Here is a 9,393-nt window from a genome sequence, read left to right as displayed (position 1 = left end):
TTTTCTCTCTAGCTGTTTCTTCTGTAGGGGGCATACAAAAGCCTGAAAGATGGGCAACGAGGTAACTGCTGGCGGAACCGCAGGACTGCTGTTGGTTGGAAGGGCACGGACAGGGGGCTATCCAAAAACGTGCACCAAGTGCGATAGGGCTTGATCCCGTTGGGCGGTGGCAGAGTGTGGATTTGCGGGGCCAGCCGGGGCCCCAGTGTCACGGCTGCTGAGGACTGGAGCAGGTACGGGAGGGCAGCAGGGCCCCGTTCCTGCGGGCTCCCCCGGGCAGGGCAGTGTTCAGCAGCCGCACCGGCTGCCCTTCCCTTCAGCAATACCGTTTGCCATAATTCCGCCCAGGAGGAAAGCTCCGGCCGTGCTGCGTTCTGTTTACCCGCCTCTCACTCGGTTCTCGCAAGCCATTATTTTCTCCTTCCTCGCACTAAGCCTCGCTATTCCGTTCCTTGCAGCTTAATCTCTTTGGGAGAGCAGGAATCCCCTGCCTGCAGCGCAGGCAGCGCTTTCGGGAGCAGCCAGCAGGGGTCAGGGAACGTGACCGACACGGAGGTACGACCGTGCCAAGGCAGTTCGCAAAGCGGGATGACCCCCGTGTCGCTCCTTCCGTAGCGCCCGGCTCAAGGGAGCGGGGCCGCGCCGGGGCTGTTCGCCGTCGGCGAAGCGAAGGGGAAGGGGGATGGCGGGGAGCGGCTGGCGCTGCTGGGAGCAGTGCCCCGCGCCGCCGCTGGGGGCGCTGCGCGCTACCTCTCCGGGCCGGGGCAGGGACGCGGACGGGGCCATTCGAGCCGCGGGAGCGGGGGGGAGCGGGGCCGGGGCGCAGCGCCGGGAGCCCTCCGCGGGCCACCGGGGCGCGGCGGGGGCGGCGGCGGCGAGGCGGGAGGAGGCCGGCGAGGGGCGGCGGGCGGCGCTGCTGCGGCGAGGCGGGGCGGTGGCGGCGGGAGGCCGAGGGGGGGCGGAGTGGTTGGGGCCGGCGGCGGCCGCCGCGGCGGCGGGGTCAGTTCTCTTTAGTGTTTGCCGATGTTGGAGGCGTCTCCAAAGTGTCCCCGGGAAGCAGGTAACCGGGCCCGCGGGGCCGACCCGCCACCCGCCGCCGGGGGGGAGGCCGCAGGATGGAGGGGGCCGCGCCGCGCCGCAGGGGAAGGGGCTGCCTCAGCCATCATGTCCGAGCCCCCGTCCCGTCACCCCCTCCGCCCGCCGGCGCAGCGGCTCCGGGGCGAGGGCTCCGCAGGTCCTTCGGCGCCCCGCACGTCCCCGGGGCCCGGCAGGCGCTTCTGCGCCACGGCGCTGCCGGCCGGCTCTGCTCCGGTTGCGGACGGCGGTGGAGGAGGCGCCAGCCCCGCCATCCGCCCGGCGCCCCCGGTTCCCCGCCGCGGGGCGGAGGAGCCGGGCGGGAGCACAGGTGGGCCGCCCAGCGCCGCCAGGGCCCGCGGAGGAGCTCCCTCTGCAGCTCCCCGCGCCCGAAACCCGGCTGCTGGTGGCGGCCGCTGCTCCAAGGCCGAGCCGCGGCCGGGCCGTGCGCCGGTACGGGGCTGGGCTCGGCGGGTCCTCGCCGGGCCTGCCCTGCCTCAGACCTCGGGAAGTAGTTGGGTGCGACCTGAACTTGCTCCGCGGCCCGGCGCGTCCTCCGGGGCCCGGCGGCTCGTTAAGGTGCGGGGCCTCGGGGGCGCTGGGTGGCAGCTGCCGGCGGCGAGGCGAGGGGCGGCGGCGCGGATCCCGCAGCCCGGCCGAGGGTGCCGTGTGGGTCACCCTCGCCTCGCGCGTCCTGCGCTGCCCCGAACTTCGGACAGGGCCCGAAACTCTGCCAGCGGCGCTGGGCGCTCCCACTCCCAAAATGGATGTCGGCGACTCTGCTACGGAGCGATGGGCAGTGCAGCGGTCTGCCGGCCTTTGCCCGGCACCAGGGCTTGGGGGCTGTCTTGGAGGTGGGCCCCAGGGAGATACTGCTGGTAAACAGCGTAGCCGCGGCCGTCAGGCAGCGTTTTCCCAGTGTTCAGGTCTCTGGTGGGAGAAAGTTCATCTCTGTCACAGCCAGGCCTGCAAGTCCCAGCCGTGCCTTCCTGGGGAAGCAAGGGCTGCTCGAGGGGAGCTGGGGAGGGTAAATCCCGCAGCGGAGCTGTTTGCCTTTCTCTTGGGGTCACACCCGCCAAGCCAGTGATACCCAAGCAGAAAATCTCCCCACAGTGCATCTGCCCGGTGTTGCCTTACGGCCAGTAAGCTGTTCCAAGATATAAGCTCCTCAGGCCGTGCTTGAAATGCTCCCCGTGCAAATAGCATGGTACTAAAAAGAAGTTTGTTGTGCAAAAAAGTAGGAGTGTTGCTGTTGTTATCCCTCTCTTTGCATGAAATACTGTATTGAACACTGCTGAGGAGCATACATGCATAACCACGACATTGCAAGGCACATATAAGACTTATTTGCTCTGGTGTAACTAGGCGTAGTTGTATTGCTCTTCTGTAAATGAGCGTATGTTGCTCTATCTTGCTTATGTTACTGGTGGCATCAAGGTGCTCAGGAGTAAGGTCTTCCTGAGCTGTGCGGTAATTCCAGGTTAGCAGTCTACATCAGGGTAATAATATTAATGCAGTTAAGTAGTTTATTAAATACAAGGAGGTTCTGTATAGCCTGTACAGTCATCGCTGTCAGTGTAAACAGTGCTAGGCTGACAGATTTTTGAATGAAATCTCTTTTCTAGAAAGCCAGCAGCAGTGCAAGGTTTCCATTTCTGATTTGCAGCAGCTGAACCTTTAGCTTTGCCCTAAAAAGACTCCTGGAGAGAAATATTTCTGCTCTTGCCTGTCTTCGCTAAGATTCCTATTGTGACAGCTAGGAACAGGATTGAGACTGCCTGCTTGTTCATAGTTTTTGAGGGGAAGGGACAATTCAGAGTTTCTTTGCTTTACAGAGAACTTTTCACCAATGTTGCTCAGCTTTAGCAGAAATCATCCAGCTTGGGTTTGGTTCGGGCTATAGTCTGGAAGCCGAAATCTTAGTATATCTCATTGCCAGCTTAAGCTACCTTGTCCCCCAAGAATTATGTCAAAATAAGAATGAATTTGAATAATCTTATGCCCTGAACTATGAAAGTAGATTGTAAAGGAACACTCTAATTTTACTTGCAGATAAAACTGATTGGAGATGTTTTAGTGACTTGACCAAGTTTAAATAAGCACTTAACTTGATTAGCCTCTTCCTTGGGAACAAATCTCAGGCTTGATTTTCCTACACAGGTTTATAAACATAACGCTGCCATAGTTCTGGTTTACATTGGTGTGAATGTGGGAAGTGAATCAAATAATATGTGTTTTATTTGTAAAGTGTCATGAATAATGACCTTGGGAAGGTTAGGCAACAGGCTGTAGTGAAGCAGATCCTCTGATTCCAAGACTACTTCTCCAGCCATTAGTAAAGGTGCACCTGTCATGCTCTATCTAGACAGTTTGTTTTGACCTATCTGAAATATGTGGCTGTTGACTTGTCAGTCTTCAAAAAGTTTGAAAAATGCATCAATTATGTCTAGTCCTTCAGGCTAAAATGCATCTTGTAGTATCGTAGCATTGGAGAGCAGGCCTTACAAAGTGTGCAGGTTTTAGTGCCATTTTACTTGGTGTATACTTCAGAAGTACACATATACACGTGCACAGATCTTCTCCCATTGGAGAGTCAAGTATCTGCTTCCTCACATGGGTCACACTAATGTGGTGGGAAAGGACCTAACTGGATCCTTTCAGGTTCTTGTAACAACTCCTGTTAACAAGCCACCAAAGCTTCACTTTTCCTTCCCCTGCTTACACTGATTTCTTATCAGCAACAGCAGGATCTATGAGATAGGAGTTGGGCCTGTCTTTTGCCAGAATCAGTTATTTTGCATTTCTAATCTTTGGGTCAGGCATAGCCTGTATTTCTTATGACAGATCTTGATTTTTTTCCGCTCTTCCAAAAAGAGAAACAAAGGAAAAGAATGGCTCCCTTAAAGCTGCTGTGGATACTGATGTCAAAATCCACACGGGAGACCAGGAATCCCTGCTACCTCTTTCTGCCTTCATGCTACTTGGCTGTTCTTGTTTCTGGTTTCACCATGTTAATGCTTGTGAATACCCACATGTATGGGTCTGAGCTGCCAGAGGCTCTACCTGGGTCTCTCACCTCACCCAGCACTCATCTGCTTGCTCTTTGCTGACAGGTAGCACATAGATGGTCTCTGAAACCAGCAGGTCAGAAGGATAAGGCAGGGGTTTCCATTTGGTTGAGGGCTGTGTAAGGCAGAAGGCTGGGGTCTTGTGAAGGCAAGTCAGGGAGTGGGGCTGGCAGTTTTGTTCAGGGAGGAGAGGATGTATGGTGCAAGGGGGAAATGGAGCTGGTGTGAGCAAGTGACAAACTGCAAAGAGAGGAAATGGAACCCGTGTATAACATAGTTAATATATACATATATATTACAAGTTAAGGGCTCTGTGCTTAGTGGGTCTGCTCATTGTCAGCGTGAAGTTGTGATCAGCATTATCCAAAGCATGTCTGTATTAAAAGATCAAGAGTTCAGTAAAAATCTGAGAGTAAAAATCTGAGAGATTTCTTGTCAGGTGTTGTGCTGGAAACACTTTAGGAGTTGTGACAAGCAATTTTTTTTTCTAATCTAAAAATGAATTTTGAAAAACCATCTGTGGTAGTGTGATGCTAAAGTCACATGCATGTCTGTAGCTGCTAAAGTTTGTTCGTATTTCATTTCGAAGGCAACTGTCTTGTGTTTTGGTTTTCCTTTTTTTTTTTTTTTTCCTTTCTTCCTGGCAGTATTTTGAAGGTTTCCCAGTAGTAAAATCTGTATCACAGGGTCACAGTGTGCTCACCTGTGTCATACTGCATCTTTGCTTTTGCTTTATTGAACTGCATTTTTGTATGTTACAAATTCATTGATACTTAACCAAATAAAAGCAAACTATGTTTTGGAGGTTTTTTTTTTTTTTTTCCTGATAAATAACACTTTTGTATATTAAATTATTTCATTTTGTGACTCCAGTATATTTCTGTATCCCCATATTCTATTTTAGTCAAAAAGGTGGGAGAAGTTCTTTTTAGACTAACTATAAATGAGTGTTTGAGCACAGATTGCTCTTGGTGTTTGAGGAGGTCCCCAGTGATAGCCAGCAGTCAAGTATTATGGTGAGTGTGCGGTAACATGCTATCTTTAGTTTCTGGGAAAAGACGGCTTGCTGAGGTGTTTACTGTAGTACCACATGCTCAAAGGGTGTGTTTACAGTCTCATCTTTTCCTGAAAACTTCCAAAGGATGGTGTTGGCCGTGGTCATGCTTCCAGTTTCACTGCTTGACAGCTTTGAGGAGGCTGTCTCCAGGCTGAAGGAAATGGCTTTTGAGTTCAGGAAACCAGATTTTCTGGGGAAGTTTCTTGCAATGGAAATGGTCACCTGTTGGAACAAGAAAAGCTCTTTAAGAGATGAGGAACCCAATTTTTATTGCTTTTGTCTTATTTTTGGCAGCTGTTATGTATTCGTAGTTTCCAATTTCTCATGCAAAAACACCTGTTAAAAAAAAAAAAAAAACAAAAAGTACAAATATAAGGAAATTTCCCTATACTAAATGTGCAGATTGATGTCAGTAACTGAAGTTGTCTGGATCAGTAACTGGCTATAAGTGACAGAGATCTTCAGTGTCAGCCAGATCACAGGTCCATACACTGATACACTGAAGGAAGGAAATCGAGATACATTGTTCCCAAGGTGAGAGTGCATTACTGATACAGAGCAATGTCGGGTCAATTTGTAGCATATCCAGTTGTAGTGATACAAACAAAGAAATGAAACGTCTGTATGTGCTTAGGCTTTGTTAAATATGGTAAGAACAAGAAATAATCTAAAATTGTTTGTTAGGAAGCTGTATTCATTTTTTGTTCGTTTTAATTTCCCCCCCTCCTTTCCCTCTCCCCCCTTCTCCCCCCCCCCCCCCCCCCCCAATTCTTGTCCTTTTTCAGTCCTAGATACTAAGTTGCAGGGCTTTTTACTTTCCAGACTGTGGAAAATGTCTTCACTGCTTTTTGTTCTGGTCTTCTGTATCTGATAGTACTTAAACCCACCTGCTTTGAACTGTATTCCATCTGTGGTGGCAATGGCCTTTAAGTGGACATCGCCAGTGGGTATTTTGCTTAAGATTGTATACTCAAGGGACATTCTTTTTGTACCAGTTTAAGGCCTGGGAATCTTAATAAATTACTTCAGAGGGATTTTCTGGAAAACTTCTGACTGGCCCTCTTGTAATTCAGTGCAACACACTAACGCATCTTGTATGAAATACGTTCTTCTCAGCTTCTGCACAGCAACTAAGGCTGTCTGTCCTTCATGAAAGGGGATGAGAAGCTTGTCCTGGATCAAGAGGCAGGTAAAGCTTACCCTGGTTTCTCAGAGACATCTCTCAATGTTCTCTTAGCTGTATACACAGAGTTAGATATGTGATTTGACCTCTTCAAATTGGAGAATGATCCATATCCCCTTTTCTTCATGCCTCTTCAACTGCCAGTTTTTTATCACTTAGAACCTGAAACAAGTGAAAAGTCATTGAAGATGCCATCACTGGATCCCATTTCCATGGGCCTGATGGAGTTGTCATTCATGAGAACATTATGGATATGAATTTGCAGGCAACCTGAGGTATTTGCCAGGTCCTGGGAGAAGAGTTAATATAACCCTTCAGCTGTTATGTTACAAGGCTGTTCTGAAACTGGCTGTTCCACAAATTACTGTCAGTGGCAACTCACCACAGGAGGTGGCTTTGGAGGCCCTTTTTCATGTGACCATTAAGCTATACCTAAAACGTTAACTCTCTTTTTTTCTGGTTCTCTCAAAATCCCACTGCAGTCAGAGCCCCTTGATGCTTTGTAACATCCACTGTCATTACAGGTACGCATGAGAGCAAACTGTTTGCTGTAGCTGGTGATATGGATCTTTAATACTACAGTTTAATTCCATGCTTCAAGTACTGTAAAAGCGAAGTAAGCAGCAACTTGCCCATTTTTTGATTTGGGTTTGTTTTTTTCCTTTTTTGGGTCACAGGTAGTACTTTGGACCTTTTTAAGGCTTTTAAGCCCTTTAAGCTTGCTAGCTAGCTCTGTGCTCTCTAGGAATTTTGACATCTAGCACCAAAAAAGAAGCAGTTTTATTTGCTGTCATTGTAAATACTGCCTGGTACTGTTTACCTTTGCTCAGACACTTCATAGTTGACAGGAGCAAGGGACACGGTTGCTATGAAGCTAATATACCTAATATATCCCCAGGATAGGGCAGGACAGAGCACTGCAGGTGAATAGGGTTAGCTGAGCCAGTTCCAGGGTCTACTCTGCTTTTCAAATGTAGGTCTCTTTGCTGTTGTGCTGGATTGCAGACCTCTGCTCCACAGCTCTGGGGTCTGCACTTCTAACCTAAAATTCTGCTGCATATCATCACAGCCTAGATGCCTTTATTGCAGGAGGCAAGACTATGTTAGGTTTATATATGTAGCCAAATACCACGTTCTGTTGGAGATCCTAGAAAAAGTGTCCTTTTTCCCTTTTGAAGTACTTTTTATTTATTTGATTTTGGTTTTGAAGGTAAGGAACGGGGTTCTTGGCTCAGTAGTGAACAGAAGCATTTGCTCTCTGCAAGTTCCACAGCAAGTTTGTTCTTTCACTCTGGTTTAGAATGGCTCCAGAGTCACAAAAGCTAACTGTACCCTGCTGAAGATAATGGCCCTGGAGTCCTGAAGGTGTAGTAAGTGATCAGAAAGACATTCTTTTAAAAGCAGTTCAGAGCATCATCCACCCATCCATTCTGTCTCCAGGTAGTTGTGAGCCTATGCTGATGCAGACAGTGTTGTCATTCCTCATATATGCAAACTTCATTTTCAGTTTCACTCATTTCTAGGTGTGGTTTCCTTTTATTTTGAGTCATTTCATGCTGCCACTGAATCAGGTTGCACTTTTAGCCAGAGTTGTCTTTTGTTTTATTTCTGACTCTTTATTTGAAAGAATTCCAAATTTTAGTTCACAGTTTGTTTACATTTTTCTTGTGTAGTAGCTATGCTTATTCCCCTTTGGTCTGGGAAAACAGGTTATTCTGAATCATCACCTTTGTGGCTGAAGATCTCTTATTTGTTCTTTTATGATATATCCTACTTGGTACTGCTAACCACTAGTACATAAGGAGTTGGAGGAAGAAGTCTGCTTTTGTCATGCTGGTTCGGTGCTCCCACATTGTTCTCAGTTTGAACCAAATCTTTTTTACCAGGACTCTTCCTTTCTGTTGTTGGTTGTTAGTTTAGTATCCTTCTTACTGATTCAGTTCCAGAAATTAACCTTTTATCATCCTGCCTGAAGAGCATAGTCTCTGTGCTTCAGCAGAATGTGTGTTCAGTGTGTGGTAAGTTTCTAACGCTTAGGTAACATTTAGCACTGATCATACATCCAACAGTTTTTCTTCAGTGTTTTCTGCCTTTGCCAACTGTGAAAGGATCTGTAAGCATGGCACTAATGTTTTTTAACTCTTCCTGGATTGTCAAAATCTTCTATAATCTGTAGTGTCTTCCAAAGATAAATCATTTATATGGCCATGCTTCATTGCACAACTTCGTAATTTCTGTCCAGAGCAGGGGTTTGCTACAAGGACTCAGTAGGCAATTGAAGCGATTGTCCTTGAGTATTTTGCTGAGTTGTAGATGATTGTTTTCATTCTCAGGATGCTTGAGGAATCTGCGCTGATAACTATTTGCTGCATGTGGCTGGACCAGTTAGCTCAGGCTTTCCCTTAACTCTTCCATGTGCATGCCTCTTCCTATCTTGTCTGTTGGAGTCCAGTTGTTAGTGGCCCCAGGTCACCACTGTATATATATGCTCTGTCCATTTCCTTAATTTCTGGCCTCTTTATTTTCATTGCTGTCAAACCAGGTTTGTGACATCAATTTGGCAAGTTTATGGCCTTGTCCCCAGACACAGCATCTCTAAACTGTTGATTTTCTCCAGTTGAAAACTTAAGATTTTATGGTTTTCTTCTCTCAAGAGAACTCGGTATGCCTAATCCAGTACTCAGTAATTATTTTACCTTTATTCATTGACTGAGGAGAGCTGCACTTAAAATAGGGAGAAGCCTCTGAACTCATTGCAGAACTCCTGATATGACAAGGTGTCTTATGCCCCATTCTGTCTACCAGTGATCAGGGAGCTACTCTCATAAGCTGTATGTCAAAATTGTCTTATATCCAAGCATCACAGTATCCAAACATTACATCCAAAAATCACAACATCTGTGGGAGAGCTAAAGAAGGGGAAACTCAAGGAGTAACTCGTGAAGAGAAATGACAATTTGACCCCAGCTGGCTCTGGGAGCTGCAGCTTCTTGGAAACTGTGCGAGACTAC

General features: G+C 48.0%; 1 protein-coding gene across 2 annotated transcripts in view; it reads left to right on the top strand.

Moving 5' to 3' along the window:
- Positions 1–963: 963 nt before the first annotated feature.
- The window catches only part of STAU2 (staufen double-stranded RNA binding protein 2), a 168,442-nt gene continuing 160,012 nt past the window's right edge, over positions 964–9,393 (top strand). For both annotated transcript variants that reach the window (XM_065668441.1, XM_065668439.1), the window contains exon 1: positions 964–1,060. The gene's annotated coding sequence lies outside the window, so the exon portion shown is untranslated. The remainder of the gene's footprint in view (positions 1,061–9,393) is intronic.

Source organism: Lathamus discolor, chromosome 2 (genome assembly GCF_037157495.1).
Source record: "Lathamus discolor isolate bLatDis1 chromosome 2, bLatDis1.hap1, whole genome shotgun sequence".
In the NCBI taxonomy this organism is placed as follows: domain Eukaryota; kingdom Metazoa; phylum Chordata; class Aves; order Psittaciformes; family Psittacidae; genus Lathamus; species Lathamus discolor.
This window is presented reverse-complemented; position numbering and strand designations above follow the sequence as displayed.